The following is an 18,177-nucleotide window of genomic DNA, read 5'->3' on the forward strand; positions in this document are numbered from 1 at the left end:
CGCTATGTGGTGGCGCAACAGGTCTGTGCAGCCAATATCGTACTTGTGTCTGCTAAACACGTCAGCGAATTCGAGTAGCAAGCCCCTCAATGCTCCCAACTGCACACTAGACAAGTTACCAGACCCAGCACACAACGAGTCCAACCACTCTGTCCCCTCCTCAAATGGAGGATGCGTATCGAGGCCCGAATCCGCGTGTGCAACGAGCTGTTCATCGACGGGTAGCGGCGCCGCGTGAGCCAGCACCGTGCCCTGTGTAATTACGGCTGGCCGCGACCCCGTATTCAGAACCATAATGAACGGCTCACTGTCCGCCCGCACCATGGTCTGAGCTACCGCTAAGTCGAGGCCCCCAACAGCTCTGTTTGACGGCCCCAACAGAACACCCTGTCCCGCCGCATCCACCCCGAGGGGTTTCCTCAATCGAAGGGGTACCAACATTTGCGATCCCGGGGGTACCCGTACAGTCTGAGTTGCCAGCGCCTGAACCGTCGCACAAACCGTGCGTATTTTTGTAGGACTCGTCAAAAATGCAACCCGCCGTCCCGATGGAAGCTCAATGCAGGCCTGATCGATGAGAATTTTGATGGGCATTTTAGCCAGAAAGTCCGTACCCAGTAAACAAGGAACTGCCAGAGATGATGATACAAAAATAGGACCCGCCAATTTGATATCGCCAATACAAAGAGTCGCCCGAATCTGTCCGATGATTCCCGAGGATCCCCCGTTCGTCGCGTAAAATGGTACATCTACCGGCAAAAGAGGTCGACATTGGACGGGAAGGATGTTATAAATAAGGTCCGAAATGATAGTGGCTGACGCACCCATGTCCACCAGCACCCGGACCTCAACCCCGTCAATAAAACCCGTTACCACGGACGACCCGGCCGACGCAGCCACTATCCTGTGGGCCAATTCGGACCATTCGACTGCTTTCGGGCCGTGTACGAACCCCCCTCGCCGAACCGAATCCCCGGTACCCATACGCGGTCCCCCCACCGCGAAGCGGCGACCCGAGTGTGCCGCGTATGTGGACCGAGCGTGTGGGGTGCCGCGACTTGCCGGGGTTAGCTGGGACAACTTGGGGCCTTGGTCGTCGTCCGGACGTGGTCCCGTGGTGCGCTGACGTGGAGCCCGGCACCCGGCCGCGACGTGACCCTGAAGGCCGCAGTTGTAACACATGACGAGGGACGTCGTGGGTTTCGGTTGCTCCAGCTTGCGGGATGAACGTGTGGGCGAACGACCTCCCGCTTTCCACTCCCCCGGTCTCGACACGGTGAAGGCCTCCTCCCGAGCCGTAGCAGTCTGAGGCTCGGCGACCGTGGCGGCAGGTGCCGCGATCCCCGCCGATGCAGAGACGACCATCCACTTGCGCTTGAGGACCTCGTGTGCGTGAATACTTGTAGCAATCCCCAAGGAGCAGATGTCCATTTCGTCCGCCGTATTGATGGGGACTCCCAGGTCGTGAGCCAACGCTAGCAGCTGCTCTGTCACCATGGCATCCTTCCCCTCCTTGTCCATGCGGGGAAAAGCAGCGTCCGCCAGGGCGAGCAGCGCCGTGCGATAGGCGAGCGTAGTTTCTCCAACCATCTTGCGCCGTTCGTAGAACTGGTGGCGACAGGTCGAGGGCGGTCCGAACACCTTAGCCATTAGATGTAGCGCAGCCTGGAGGATTGAGCGGGACGACCTTGGGGCGGATGTGAAGGCCGCAAGCGCGTCGTCGTCGAGCGTCGCTGGCAGCGCGCGTAGGGCAGTGGTGTCGGACCACCCCGACATTTCTTGATGTGCGAGGAACCTTCGTTGGAAGGCCCCCCAGTCGCCCCCGTCTGCCTTGAACGCCGTCAGCGCGGGCAGTCGTTGCTGGAAGACCTGGTCGTCGTCCTCCGAGGAATGCTTTTCCCGCGCGCCGCTGTGGTTGACGAAAATGTCGGCTCCGTCGGCAGGCGCATGGTGGAGAGCTCTGGCGCGCGCTGATGACGTGGGCTGTGCAGAGTGGAGGTCTCCGACCACGTGGTGTCCACGCTTCCCGCCAACCGATGGTGGACCCTCAAAAATGGCGCCAATTTCCAAACTTTCGGCGCGAAGCGCATTCTGGCAGGATCCCTCCGGCCGCGCTCCCTCCTCCAACCTCGTAGTCGTCCTTCCGCCTGCTGAAACGGTGATTTCCGCCAAAATTGAAGCGGCGGCGAGCAGCAACTCTGCCAGGCGGGAGTGTGCATCCTGTAGGCTGGTGTCGGAGGCGAGCGGAGCGTCAGCCATTGCCGCGAAGTGCTGCATCGGCGGCAACTCCTCGTCCTCTCCTTCCGAGATTTGTTGCTCCGGTACGCCGTCGTCTTCCCGATCTCGCTCGTGGGTACGGGTAGTCTTCCTAGTATCCATCCTTTTGAAGACAGGTTTACTTCTGACGCAAGTTGTAATGTAGGAACTTGGCGGGAGACGACTTTACGGGTAGAACACTCTTTTATTAACACCAACTTATATTACACGTGTGGCTAACTCCAGCCTTAACCCACAGGGTTCCCCCGGCTACACCCACACGGGCTCTTACGCCCCGTAGCCTCTCGGAACACACCCAGCCGGGGTGTCCGTCTCGACTCTGGGTCCCACAGTCTCGGTCCACAGGGACGTCAGACCACGGGTCCCACAGTCTCGCCTCCGAGCCACACAGGGCCCCGGCCCTCACAAGGACAGCGGGACTAGGGGTCTCAGGGCCTACCTCTGAACTCCGTCTTCGGTCTTCGACTGGTTAACAACTCCCCGAGTGCTCCCGCGCGTCCCCCTTTATAGTCCTTCATGCGGACGTCGCTGTGAGCACCCACCCCAGTTGACCAATCACTGCGCGCTGCCCACGATCCTCTTTCCCACCTTGTGTCAGCGCGCACAACCACGCACCCCGCGCCGCCCCGTAATCTCTCATTCCCGGCGTGCGCGTCAACACCACGCCTACATCGCGTGCCCAACCACGCACCCCGCGCCGCCCCATGATCTCTCACTGCGGGCGCGCGTCCGCACCACCACTACATGAACATTAGTGTATAGGAGACATTTTACTTTGATGTGTTCTGTAACTACCCTGCTGATCCAAAATTATGTTTTTGAATTATTTCAGGCTATGTCTCTAGTTTTCATTATTTCTGAAAATTTCGGATTAAACCAAAGTGTACGATTAACCTTTATTCAGGACTATTTAAGGGGGTACGTTTGTCAATAATTTTTTTTTCATGAATTGGTTCTTAAAAGATGTCCAAATACTTTCAAGAACAGGAAATTTTGATCACCATATCCCATTCAAAATGGAGAGTGTCATGTATGAATCCTTGAAGATCAAAAATTGTTATTGATCGTTTTATAATTATTTTTTGAGGTGTTTTTGTCCCTTCATCTGATGAATGCCATACGTGAATACACAGATGGTTACCTAAGACTCACACTTTTGAAAATGTACTGGGTGAATTTGTGAGAAAAATATCAATCTGAATCAGAATATTTATCCTGGAGAAATGCAATAAGCAATGATGCTCTTTTTCACATATGTCCAGTAGGAGCGGGTCAGAGAGTTTCCACAACAAACAATACAAACACGGAACAGGATGCAAAGTGTAGAAAATAAAAGCAAGTCACTAAAAAATAAAAAGTTAAATAAATATAGTAAATACTTTCAGATTGCATAAGTACACCAATTCCCAAGCTTGAACAAGGCATTAAAACAACAGCAAGAACAGACCCAGACCACACCACGCAGCTGTGCTGGACATCTATGGAAAAGAGCTTCATAGCGCATTAGATTCATTCAGAATAAATTGTAATTCTGATTACGCCAGCAGTCAATATGCCCAGTTAGCTGTACGTACGTTATGGTTAGCTCGGGGTGGGATTAAATTTGTTGTAGGCCCTAGGCACTTCTGTTCCGTCGACCTTCAATTATAACTTTCTCCAGTTGGTACTGCTGCCCATGTTACTACCGCTGTTGTCACTCACTTGTTTCACACGTATTTCGTCTAGCGGCTGGACAGATGTCGTTACTGATACGTACATTATTTAGTCTGTGCCCTAATTCGATGGGATCTCGCTGTGTGCCGCAGATAAGCAAATGTCATTTTAAATTATTGAACAAAAACAAGGTAAGCCTTTAATAATTACAAGAGAATGTCTTTAATTGTTTTTGACGATTATCATATTGGATGACACCGTTTTAAAATGATGCCGTTCATTTTAATCAATAACAAAGTGAAGGTCCTGACAGGACAACCACATGCCGAGCACCATATTGCTTGACTTATATATAGATCACTGTCCACAGAATAGATAGATCACTGTCCACAGAAAAAAATGTTGTGGGGGCCAATGCATTGGTTGCTGCATATCCAGCAGATCTTGAAAAATCATTCATTGTTAAATTAATGTTGTTCCTTCATTTTTATGCAGAGAGAAAAAAACTGTCAGATATATAGATTTGAAGTTATCGTGACTGCAGGAATCCATACTTTTTGGTTCTTTCGGTAAAGTCACATAGGTATAAAATAAAATAGATTAATTTAATGCAAGAAGATATAGTGTCAGATATGCTCAAAGCCCAAATATCTGACAATCTGATCAGCTGCTTTCCGAATGGTTACTATCTTGGGAACGAATTGTGAAAGGGAGCGTTTTTTTGAAAAGCTAAAACTGATTATTAAAAAACTGTCTTCGATCAACCATAGGACAACAACGCCTTGTCTTCCCTTGCACTACTCTCAATTGAGAATGAGATTGTGCGAAAAACACCATTTGCAGATGTTATTGTTAATGTTGCTAAGAAGAAATCTCAAAAAGTTAATCTCCAGTGTTAATTTTTCTCACATTATGAAAAACAACTATTGACTTTGACATATATATACTAGCGGTAAGTACCCGTCGTTGCCCGGGTGAAAAAGGCAGACACACACATGGACTTGCACACAGACATTGACCCACACACATAGAAACACATCGACTTAGACCAGACATGGGCAAAGTACGGCCCGCGAGGTGTATACGGCCCGTTGGGCTTTTTAATCCGGCCCGCCGAACTTGTCCAAATATCTTCTTATATATAAAAGTCTCCGTGCGCTACCGCTTGCGGGGGATTTGGCTCTCGGACGGTGGGGTTTAAGACCGAAATAATTTGCCAGCCGGCACGCCGTAAGCCCCGTGGTGGGAATAGGTTATTCCGTTTTCCCATCCGTAAACTTTAAAGTAGTTTAATTAACACATTTGTGCCGTTTCTATTATTCATTATTTACTTATTGCACGACATCGACTGTACCAAGTGACGCCAATTGCGTGGGGGGGGGGGGAGCGGACCCTGCCAAGTGCTGCGCGTTCGCTCGAGCTTACGGGGGACATTTCCTTTAACGCGTTTTACAGCCAACACGTACACACATCACGCTGTGGATATTTATTCACAGTGTCATGTCCTCTTCAACCCCCCCCCCACCCCAACACGATGCGTCCAGTTTATACTACAGACTCCATACATAATAATATTTTACTGCTTACATAGCATTATTCTTGCACTGGCAGGGGATGCTGGGGAGAGGGGGGTAGCGGCCCAGCCCCTAGCCTGGCAACGTGCCAACTCCGCCACCTCGCCAATGTCGGCCAGGAAGGGGGCTACGCATGGCACAAGGCCTCAACACGGCTATGGTAAGTACACATTTCCTTGCTTTTTACACTAACAACTCAAGTCCATTTTTACTATTGTTAAACACATTAGTTGACAAACATTACAATAATAATGTTTGTGTGCAGATAAAAACGCAGCTTCATTGTTCAACATTATGAAACAAGTTGACATGTTACAATTGTAGTGACATAGGACGTCACTACTGTGTCGGCCCGTACGAGGGCTGGGGGCCCCAAGGGGGTGCCTGGGGGGTCACGTGGTGGAGGGACCCAGACCTCCCGTGAGGTGGGGGAAGGGAGGCGTGGCCTGGGAAGGGAGTCGTGGCCTGGGCGGAGCCGGCCACGCCTGAGCAGATATAAGCGTGGTGTGAACGCAGAGCGGGGCGGTTGAACTCCGAAGTGAAGACGACATCATCGGTCCTCAAGTCCCAGGTCGTCGTCCTGGACCATGCAGGCCTTCGCCTGCCTGGTCCACGCTGTGTCGTGTTTGAGAGTGTTAGTGAGTTGAGGAAGGTGGTCACCACCTCATGTACAGTGTTATATTACTTACCGTTTAATAAATAGTGTTGCCTCCAAGCTGTGTGTGTGTGCACCTAATTCGAACACACTACACAATAATTATGTTTGTGTACACAAAACTCTTTTTGGATTTTTGGGTTGCTCAATTTTCCCTTTTTTTGCTGCGCTTTTATAACGCTGCCACGGTCTACTGCCAGTCTGTGATTTCTGCTTATTTCTTAAATGCATTTCCATTGTTTCCATCGCTCACGTCACGCTATTTACTCATACGTAGTACTGCGATACTTATAGCTGTGCCATCATCGGGGATTGCTGTGCCCCTCGATGTGTGTGAGTCCATGTGTGTGTGCGTGTAGAGCCATGCGTGTCTTTAACTCCATGTGGGTGTCTTTTTCGAACGGACAACGTAAAAGTGTTTATGTGTGTGTGTTAGTCCATGTGTGTGTGTCAGTCGATCTGTGTGCGTGTACGTTGATGTGTATGTCAGTCCATATGTGTGTGTGTTAGTCCACGTGTGTGTAAGTCTATACATGTGTAGGGCTGTTACAGAGAGCCCGTTATGCATGGCAGCCTATGGTAAACAAGCACAGTGGGCGGGGCTACGTCAGTGCACGGGCAGGTGCCCTCTACGACGTCCGCGCTTCGGACGTTACGATCCCCCGGGGCCCCACCCCTCAGGGAGGGGGGTGTATAAAAGGGGAATGTATCGGGAGGCTCGGGGGTGATGTTTAGCTAAAGAAGAGGAGGAGGAAGACGTCTGAGATAGAGCCCTGGACTCCCCCTGGTACGCCGTCCTTATCAGGACCGCGCAGGCTCGAGCCAGTGGCGTGGTACCAGAGCCAGAGCCAGTGCTGGTCTGGACTCTGGGTACCGGGCCCGACTGACCAGTGTCGGGCCAAGATAGCCTCCCCTAGCCCATTAGTGGAGGACTCAGAGGCAGGCTAAGGTTAGCCTAGAGGTATGTCCTCAGATAGACGGGTGAGGGGGCCGATACCCCCTCAATTGTGTATGTCACAAAGTTGGTATTCAAATAAACAAGTGTGCCTCCAACTCCGGTGTCAACGAGTCGTAAGCGTTACTACATCTGGCGTCAGAAGTGAAACAAAGTACGAACATGGATACACGCCGGACGACTCGAGTCGGAGTACCAGGGGCGGAGGACACCGCTGCAGTTGGAGGGCCCGAGATGGCTGAAGATGCCATCGAGCAGCCGGGGCTGGGTGCATCCACGCCACAGCAGCTGGAGGAAGGGGAGCCGTCGACGGAGGGGCTGAGGCAGGCGCACGCGAAGCTGGCCGAGCTGCTGTACGCCGCAGCCGCCATGCTCGACAACATCACGCGGCTGGGGGCTGCGGGACCGCCACGAGGCGACAGCAGCCAACGACCACAGCGCCTTCCTGCCATTTCAACGGAGCAACATTTTGAAACTCCCGCCATCGCCGCAGCTGCTGTTGAGGGCGTGGCCGCTCTAAGCATCGCGTCCAACGGCGGGAGTACAGTGCCTGCCGCGTCACCACGGGTGCGACCGGCGATGCCATCGCTGCTTCGGGCCGACGCTGAGTCGAGTGAGGGAGACGAGGGAGCGCGATCGTCCTCTGCAGCCGCTGCCTTACATCAGCGACTGCCGCCGCTCAAAGAATTTGTGGGCGAGGAGGGCGACTGGGGCGGCTTCCAGCGGCGCTTCCTCGCTCACCAGGAGATGGCACAGTGGACAGACGCCGAGGCTCTCCGAGCACTGCCAGCACTCCTCGACAGCGACGCCCTCGCCACACTAACATCGGCAACGAAGGAGAGGCGTTCCACGCTGCGGAAGGCGATGCAAGTGCTGTCCGCTGTGTATGGGCCACCATCGGACTGTCGTCAACTCTTTTACGATCGCCAGCGGGGGACGAAGGAGTCGCCCCTGGCGTACCGTACAAGCCTCCTGGCGCTGGCAAAGGAAGCCTTTCCACGAATGGACGACGAGGGGATCGACGCCATGGTGACAGAAAAGATACTTTTGCTGGCGGACGACTTAGACATCGTCATTGTCGCACAGGACGATGCAGAAATGTGCTCCCTCCAAGCGGCCCGTCTCCTCCACGCAAACCTGTCCTCTCAACGACGGAAGGCCAGCAAGGCGGCGAGCGGGCGCGCCGTCGCTGCGGCCACCCTCCCGGCGGAAGAGGTTTGCGCCATCAACCATCGACGGCAGCACGGAGCGGGAGCGCGGGAGGACCGGGCCGGTTCAAGCCGTCTACAACGTCCATCGTCGCCACCAGCGCTTCCACGCTGTTATAACTGCGGCATCCGGGGCCACGTCGCCTCGGGGTGCCGCTCTCCTCGGCAGCGCGGGACGACACCTCAACGGGACGCCGGCCCTCGTCACAAGCTCCACCATCATAATCCGGCGAGTCGCGGCACCCCTCATGTTTGGCCCACGCACACGCCCGTCACACACTCGAACACCGCAGCGAAGGGGGGGCAAATATCGCGTACCATGGCACCAACACGCACCGCTCTGGGTACTCACATTGAACCCAGCCAGTGGTCCGTGTTGGCCCATCGGGTTGTAGCCGCGTCATCGGGGTCGTCGGCCGTTGTGGGTCACATCGATGGGGTCGAGGTGCGCATCCTGGTCGATACAGGGGCATCGGCGACCATTATTTCGGAGTTGATTTATAACATTCTCCCTGCCCAGAGCCGTCCTTTGATGCCTGTTAATGTACCATTCTTTGCTGCTAACGGGGGTTCACTTGGCATCATCGGACAAATTCGAGCCCAGATTTGTGTCGGGGATATTAAATTATCTGGGCCGATTTTTGTTTCCTCCTCGCTGGCGGTTCCGTGCCTGCTGGGGACGGATTTCCTGGCCAAAATGCCGATTAGGATATTAATCGACCAGGGATGCATTGAGCTCCCATCGGGCCGACGCATGGCGTTTCTGCCATCCCCCGCTACGAGCCGGACGGCGTTCGCGACGGTGCCGGCGTTCGTAGATAGAACGGTGCGCGTTCCTCCGGGGGCGCAAATGTTAATTCCTTTGAAACTTCGGCGGCCCTTCGCTAAGGGCATTGGGGCTCAAGGGGTTCTGCTGGGACCGTCTAGGGCCGGGGTCAGTGGACCTAATTTACTCCCGGCCCAGACCATAGTGAGAGGGGAAGGAGAACCCTTCATCGCGGTCCTCAATGTGGGCTCGCAGACGGTGGTGGTCCCACAGGGGACCGTGCTTGCTCACGCAACGCCGGTGCCCTGTGAGGAACCCGTCGCGAGTCATGTCGGCGCTGTCCCTGCACCGCGACCACATTCGGACAGCGATGAAGGGTGGCTCGAGGCGCTTTGCGCGGGATCGACGGACCTGTCAAATTTAGAGCGCCAACGTCTTAAGACACTACTGAGGGAATTTTCCGACGTTTTCAGTCGGGATAAATACGATTTGGGCTGCACTCATCTGCTGCGTCACCATATTGATACGGGTGACAGCGCGCCAATACGCCAGAATCCTTTTCGGTTGAGTCCCGCCGAAAAGGACCATGTCAAATCGGCTGTTGATGACATGCTAGCCGCCGACATCATTTCTCCCTCCAACAGCCCTTGGGGAGCGCCGATCGTCCTGGTTAAGAAGCAGGACGGTTCGTTGCGGTTTTGCGTTGACTTTCGGCGCCTTAATAAAATTACGGTTGCCGACGCATACCCGCTCCCACGGATGGACGAATCGCTTGACGCCTTGGCGGGAGCGCGATTCTTCTCCACATTGGACTTACTTTCGGGATTCTGGCAGCTTCCTCTGGACGATGATTCAAAGCCTAAAACTGCTTTCCGTACTCCGCACGGCCTGTTTCAATTCAACCGGTTGCCGATGGGCTTACACTCAGCGCCGGCAACTTTCCAGCGGTTGATGGAATTGGTTTTGGCTGGATTGCAATGGGAATCGTGCCTGATTTATTTGGATGACGTCATTGTCTTTGGCAAAACTTTTGAGGAACATCTCCAGAGGTTGCGGGCAGTTTTCCTAAAGATGCGGGCTGCTAATTTGAAATTTAAGCCCCAAAAATGCCATTTGTTACGCGAGTCGGTGCGTTATTTGGGGCACATCGTGGGGCGCTCAGGTATTTCTACCGATCCCGCCAAAACGCAGTGTGTTAGCTCCTGGCCGACTCCCACCTCAGTGGGAGAGGTTAGGAGTTTTATTGGGTTTGCGTCGTATTATAGACGCTTCGTCGCTAATTTTGCGACTATAGCCAAACCCCTACATGCTTTGACATCTAAAGGGGTTCGGTTCTGCTGGGGTCAGGAGGAGGAAGCTGCTTTTTGCTCCCTTCGGGACGCTTTGGTAAACGCTCCTCCCCTGATTTACCCTGATTTTTCAAAACCGTTCTTGCTCGACACCGATGCGAGCAACACGGGTATTGGGGGCGTGCTCTCCCAGGTGGTTGACGGCGTGGAACGTGTGGTTGCGTACGGCAGTCGGGTGTTGTCTCCAGCGGAGCAACGGTATTGTGTCACCCGTAGGGAACTGTTGGCAATTGTCCATTTCGTCCAACAGTATCGCCCATATCTGTACGGTCGGCATTTCACCGTCCGCACAGATCATGCGGCACTGCAGTACGCCCTGAGGGTTCAACAGCCATCGGGACAATTGTCCCGATGGTTGGAGGTCCTCCAGGATTACGATTTCCAAACCACATACCGTAAGGGCGTTCGCCACACCAACGCGGACGCTCTGTCACGCTTGCCAACCACCTCCGAGTGTGCATGCCTCCTGGGGTCTGGACGTTGCAGGCCTCCAGGGGACACATCGGTACCTGTCTTGGTGGCCGCCAACGACGACGATGCAATGGTTCCTAATTCGATCGAACAACAGGGCAAAGATTCCCTGTTGGGGTTGCCCGTCATTGAATGGGGGCGCCTCCAGATGGAGGATGTCTCCCTCCTCGGGTGGCGACGTCGCGTTGGCGGTGCGGCGGGGGGAAAAAGAGGTGCTTCCGACGCATGGGAAATGTGCCAAGGTCTGCTAATGCATTGGGACGGGAAGTCACGTCGACATCGGCTGGTTGTCCCTACTGGGTTGCGGGGTAGGGTGGTATGGGCCGCTCATGAGCGCCTCCTACACCTGGGGACCCAAAAGACTCTCGCCTTGCTGCAACTTGATTTTTACTGGCCTGGCATGACGAGGGATGTTGGGGATTTGTTGGGATCGTGCCCTCAATGTGCACAACGCAAACCGCCGGCACGGGAGTCTAACCCGCCCTTGCAATCGATCAAAGTGTCCAGGATAAACGAGCTGGTCGCTCTGGACATTTTGGGAGCATTCCCCGCCACCCCCAGAGGGAATAGATATTTGTTGACGGGTGTCGAGTATTTTACACGCTGGCCTATGGCCTGGCCTCTGGCCAACCAGTCGGCAGCAGCCATCGTGGAGGCCTTTGTTCAGGGTTATGTCCTGGACAAAGGTGCTCCGGAGAGGCTGCTGACCGACCAGGGCAGAAATTTTTCCGGTAAACTACTCAGACAAGTCTGCGATCTCCTGGGCACAAAGAAAATTCGGACCTCCCCATATCACCCACAAACTGACGGGATGGTCGAACGTTTGCATCGCACCATCTCGTCCATGTTATCACAACAAGTTTCGGACTCGCAAACGGATTGGGACCTACAAATTCAGGGGGTCTTGGCGGCGTACCGGATGGCACCCCATGCGGCTACGGGGTTTTCTCCCTTTTACCTCATGTACGGCCGAGAACCAGACCCGCCTGTTCGTGCCCAGTTGCGGATCCCTGTGCCGCAGGGAAAAACTAATCTGGCTGACCACGTTAAATTTAATCTGGACAAATTGACCGAGGCACGGGATGCTGCAATGCAAAACTCTGACCTCCGTCAGAAGGCAAATGAGCGCCTCAGATTGAGTCGAGCGCACATGCTGCAGTGGAAGCCGGGGGACAAGGCATGGTTGCACTGCCCCCAGGTGCCACTGGCAACCTCCTCTAAACTGGTGCGGCCGTGGCGGGGCCCTGTGGAAGTGGTGGAGGTGTTACGTCCGCAGTGCGTGCGCATCAAGTGGGGAAAGCGGCGATGGTTCGTGCACCCCTCCAGATTAAAACCCTTCGCTGCGGTACACAACCCCACTTCACACGCGCGTGGCCAAACATGTGGGGGGTCGGCCGACTTGCTGGGTCCGTCTCCGTCGCTCTCACCTAATGCCTTGCCGGCTGTGCCACCTTCAGGAGCATCAGGAGTGACGGGCTCACGCCCGATCACCCCTCCTGCGGATGCCGAGGGTCACGCGGAGTCAGAGGAATGCTCACCTCAAGACGGACAGTCGCCACCTGATGGTCCGCCACGCGGGGTTACCCCGTGTGAGGGGCCCGCTGCAAGGACGCGCGCTAAAATGCGCAAACTGTTGTGAGGCCGGAAAATGTGTACATAGCTGTTGTGTTTATTGGGTGTTGTGTGGATGGTGTGTTTCCCGCTCCTCGGATGTACATATGTTGGGTTCACCGTTTGTTGTGTGTGCGGGGTGGGTTCCCTGCTGGTTGTATATAAGCTGTTTTTTTTACGGAATTCGTATTTATTCGGGGGGGTGCGACGGGTTGTTTCTCATCTTGTTGTTGTTTCTTGTTCTGGTTCCTGTTATGGTTCAAAAAAAAATAGTGAGGCACACGTGAGGGGGTGAAGGCACCTTTATTGTCAAATTTTTGTATGTTGGCAGCCGGGACGGCTGCATGCTATGTGGGGGGGAGTGATGTAGGGCTGTTACAGAGAGCCCGTTATGCATGGCAGCCTATGGTAAACAAGCACAGTGGGCGGGGCTACGTCAGTGCACGGGCAGGTGCCCTCTACGACGTCCGCGCTTCGGACGTTACGATCCCCCGGGGCCCCACCCCTCAGGGAGGGGGGTGTATAAAAGGGGAATGTATCGGGAGGCTCGGGGGTGATGTTTAGCTAAAGAAGAGGAGGAGGAAGACGTCTGAGATAGAGCCCTGGACTCCCCCTGGTACGCCGTCCTTATCAGGACCGCGCAGGCTCGAGCCAGTGGCGTGGTACCAGAGCCAGAGCCAGTGCTGGTCTGGACTCTGGGTACCGGGCCCGACTGACCAGTGTCGGGCCAAGATAGCCTCCCCTAGCCCATTAGTGGAGGACTCAGAGGCAGGCTAAGGTTAGCCTAGAGGTGTGTCCTCAGATAGACGGGTGAGGGGGCCGATACCCCCTCAATTGTGTATGTCACAAAGTTGGTATTCAAATAAACAAGTGTGCCTCCAACTCCGGTGTCAACGAGTCGTAAGCGTTACTACACATGTGTGTGTCACTCGATGTGTGTGTGTAACTCAATGCGTCTGTGTGTGAGTCCATATGTGTGTTAATCCATGTCTGTGTATCTAAAGTACATATCTGTGTGTCACAGTCCATATGTGTGTGCAGGGCTATGTGTGTGTCAGTCTATGTATGTGTAAGTTCATGTGTGTGTGTCTTAGTCCATATGTGTGTGTGTAAGTACATATGTGTGTTTACGTCAATGTGTGTTTTAGTCCACGTATTGCTGTGTGCGAGTCGGTGTGTGTGTGTGTGAGTCGCTGTATGTGTGTACGTCCATATATGTGTGTGCAACTCCATGTGTGTATATCTCAAGTGGATGTCTGTGTGACAGTCCACATGTGTATGTGTGTGTGTACGGCAATGTGTGTCTCACTCTATGTATGTGTGTGTGTCGCTGTATGTGTGTACGTCGATATGTGTGTGTAACTCCATGTGTGCGTATCTCAAGTGCATGTCTATGTGTGTGTGAGTCCATATGTGTGTGTGTGTCTCAGTCCATGTGCGTGTGTGTTAGTCGCTGTGTGTGCATGCCTCCATGTTAGTCAGTGTAACTCCATTTCTTTGCGTGTCTGTAGGTCCATGTGTGCATCTTAGTCCATGCGTGTGCTTTATTGACCTGCTCAAGGCCTATGATACCATCAGTAGGCCTGGCCTCTGGGTTGCTCTTCGTGCTTTCCGAGTCCCGAACCCACTCATCACCATCCTTAAGGACCTTCATGATGGTGAGCGGCCCCGCGTCTTAACTACGTGGCCGTGAGTCAGAGCCTTCCCTTTACACCTTGGGGTGCAACAGGGATGTCCTCTGGCTCCGACATTGGACCACGTAGTTCGTCCAGCCTTCAATGCCTGTGAAGTACCGTTGATGACTCTTGGACACCGTTGGTGAGGCACACGTATTTATTCCATACAAGTAGTCACAACTGTGGACATACAATACTAGAGGGGGTATCGGCCCCCTCACCCGGCTAGCTGGGAATACACTGCTAGCTATCTCTGACCTACCTCCTAGTCCTCCACTAACGGGCTAGGGGAGGCTGTCTGGCCCGACACTGGTAAGTCGGGCTACGGTACCCGGAGTCCCAGAGCACTAGCTCTGGTTCTCGGGACCACGCCGCTGGCTCGGTCCTGCGCGGCCCTGACAAGGGCGGCGTCCCAGGGGAGTCCAGGGCTCTAGCTAGACGATCTTCGGTCTTCACTGGTTTAGCTTTAACATTCTGCCCCGAGCCCTCTGACACATCCCCCTTTATACTCCACCCCCGCTGAGGGGTGGGGCCCCGGGCTGCCTGGTGCGGACGTCGTTGAGAGCACCCCCCCCCGTGCACTCACGTAGCCCCGCCCACTGTGTTTGTTTCCCATAAGCTGCCATGCATAACGGCTCTCTCTCTAACACCCCTACACCTGTAACGGAATAATTCCCATCTGCTACAGATACAATGGGAGGCTGATCGATGCCCGGGTGTGGTCAAGGGATGGCTCCCTGTTGCTCAACCACGTTATGTATGCCGATGATCTGCTAATGGCTGCTCACTCGGAGGAGGAGTTCGAGGTGCTGCTGCTGAACCTGGAGCTTGCCACCAACAGGTGGGGCCTTACCATCAGCCCAACCAAAGCGAAGCACCTGCCTGGCTATTTTGTACCATCGGACACTCCACCCCCACAACTCCCAATTGGTGATGGGGCAGTTGTGGAGACAGTGGAGAGTTTCCCTTGATAGTGTGCTAATGACCGGTTCCAGTTTGACAGCAGAGGTCTCACTCCGAATCAGTCGAGCTGCACTATCTTTTCATTGGCTGCGTAACGCTGTGTGGAAGCTACCTGGTCTATCACTCCGTACGAAGCTTCAGGTCTTCTCGGCCACGGTCATTTCCTTCCTTCTCTACGCTTGTGAAACTTGGACCCCCCTAATGGAACATCTTCGCCGGTTAGAAACATTTAGGCTGGCCTGTCTACGATCCATCCTGGGTTTAACCAGGCTGCATTGTGTGAGGAGCTCACAAATCCTTGAAAGATGTGGACAAAGTCCCATCGGTGACCTCCGGCAGGCAAGGCTGCGTTGCCTGAGTCATGTAGCCCGCATGGCCAGCCACCGCATGCCTAAACAGCTTTTGTTCCGCCGGATCGAGGGGGCTAAACGGGCGCGGCACGGGCTGGAGAAGACATGGAGTGATGTGCTACAGGAGGACTTGGAGCTGAGTCCACTTGCGGATGACTGGTACCAGCCGTGTAAAGATCGGCCACTGTGGAGGAGGCTCCTGAAGGACGCTACTGGCCAGTTGGAGGCAGTCACCCTCCAACAACAACGGAGGGCGGAGGAACGACGCTCACAACAACGATCGGAGCGCTGGGTGGCTAAAGCACAGAAAGTTGCCACAGTAGGGGCCACAGGTGGTGCATCAGCCAGTCGTCTCAGTCAGTCGACCTGTGCCATCTGGGTTTGCCCCGTGACCTCTTGCCAGCGGGCGTTCGACACTTCACGTGGCCTCAAGGTGCACATAACCTGGCACAAGCATTGTTGTGACGTCACCGCCACTTAGTAGCGAATGGCGGTTGTTGTTCAGTCTATGTATGTACGTGTGAGTTCATTAGTGCGTGTAACTCTGTGTGTGTATCAATGGATTTGCGTGTGTAACTACGTGTCTGCCTTTTTCGCCCGGGCAACGCCGGGTACTAACCGCTAGTACATATATTAATGCAAGAAGATATCCTGGTAATTTCTTTGTAATACTTAAAAACATGATCAACATTTTTTTTTTTTAGGCCTTCAAGTTTCCGTAGTCCCTAGGCACAGTACTTTCTGTGCCTTTTGGATAATACGGCCCTGGGTTAGCTGCATAGTTGGCAGCACCAGAATCTAAGCATGAGACCACTCTGTGTGTGACAAATTTGATTACATTGCTTTTGTCGAATTTCCACCTACAAAAACCCGGAAGTAAATTGTACCTCAGTAAATTTGATATAAATGTATTAAGATAAACATTATTTCAGTTTTATAACTCCTCAGCCCAAACTAGTAATGCTTTGATATTTGCATTGCCTTTGTACTGTTTAACAGTTGATGTTATTCTCTGGGCTCACACTGCTGAGACAAGGCCATAAAGGAGGCTGTCTCTGGTGTAGGCCAATCAGTTTCAAGGACAATGCATACATTATAAAAATATGTTTGCATGTTTTAACGCAGGCACTTGTGGTTAATGCAGACGCGACGCCTTGCATTATGTGTTTATGTGGTGTTTGAACATCTTAACACCTAATGTGCGATTGTTGGCAAAGGGAAAGCCGATTCTTTTTCATCATTTCATGATGTGTCCATCCTCACTCTACACTACATGGCCATGGCATCTCAGTCTCGCTTCCCTCGCATTATCGATACTAGTTGGTGCCTCCAGTTGTTTTCTAATGCCCTGACTTCTCTTCCAATCATTTGTATGTTTACTGCCTTGTCTACAATGTTTATCTTACAAATTTGTGTTTTCCTTGAAGGAGCAATATACAGCAGGCAGACTGCAGGGATAAATGAGAGTATCATGGGTGATGGATCTAAAAATTCACGACAAATTTGAAGTTGTCTGAAATAATCAGACTGTATCAAGCAACCCAAAGTTGCTTTGGAGACGAGGTGGCCAGGTGTCTCAGAGGTTTGATTGCTGAGCTGGCACTGCTAAGGTCCTGGATTCGAAATCATGTCAGCACTCTGACCTCTGAGCAACGTGGCCATCTCTCTCTGTCGAGAATCGAGATTCCAGGTTGACCACGTGCGATTGAAATGCTAATTAAAAACCAAGATCTCACTTCTGCTACGAGTTATCCGCACACCTACAAGCTTACGTTTTGTAAACTGTGACAGAAGGGTTTGAGACCACCAACTCACCACACTTGAGCGTGCAGTTTAATCACAGGCGACTGCCTGGAATCGAACAGAGGTTTTCAGTGATGCTGGCTCAAGCGGTTGTGAATGTGATAATGGTGATACTGAATTCAAACACAATCAAATGTATTTTTGAAGATATTTTATTTTGCATATCCATCCCAAAGCATTGCAATTTCCTATAATTAAAAGAGCATGCAATTGTAATCTAAATACAAAAATCCAGATGGTGGTGGTGGTGATGATACTGCAAGAGCGGTTCTTGAATTTGTGGATGTCAATTTTGGAGAAACTGTTGCTAATTCGAGGCCAGTTGTCAATTTGTATTTTCCATGCAATGTGAAATGGAAAACAAATATGAGCGTTCATGAAAATAGCTGTCCCAACACAAATGATGATTGGTAGATTGTATGGGGAATCTTTGTCTTTTTGTCACCGTTTTGTTTGGTATCATTCAAACGTGGATGTCGTCTCTCTCCAATTTTGGTATTGGTTAAGTTAATCGATTTTTCTGTACGTGGCAGCATGCAGAATCTGTAATGTCAATATTTGTTCGTATTGTTTTGCCGTAGATAATTTGCTCTGTGTAGGTTTTTACTCTCCATCTTCTCATTTCTGCTGCCCATAAAGCTTCCACCTCTTTCACCTCCTTCCAGTTCTTTATATCGGTCATCCAGCCTCTTTGGTTCTTTCGGTTACGAAAGCTTCAAATCAAGATCGGTCATCCAGCTTGTACTTTGATGCCTCGAACCCCTCCAGATTTGTACTCTGCCGATCAGCATTGCCTATGCCAGTTTGTGTTGTCTTGTTACATTGCCCAGACTACTGCAGGAAGGTTACGTTCATTTGCTTTTGCT

Source organism: Lampetra fluviatilis, chromosome 45, assembly GCF_964198595.1.
Source record: "Lampetra fluviatilis chromosome 45, kcLamFluv1.1, whole genome shotgun sequence".
Taxonomy (NCBI): Eukaryota; Metazoa; Chordata; class Hyperoartia; order Petromyzontiformes; family Petromyzontidae; genus Lampetra; species Lampetra fluviatilis.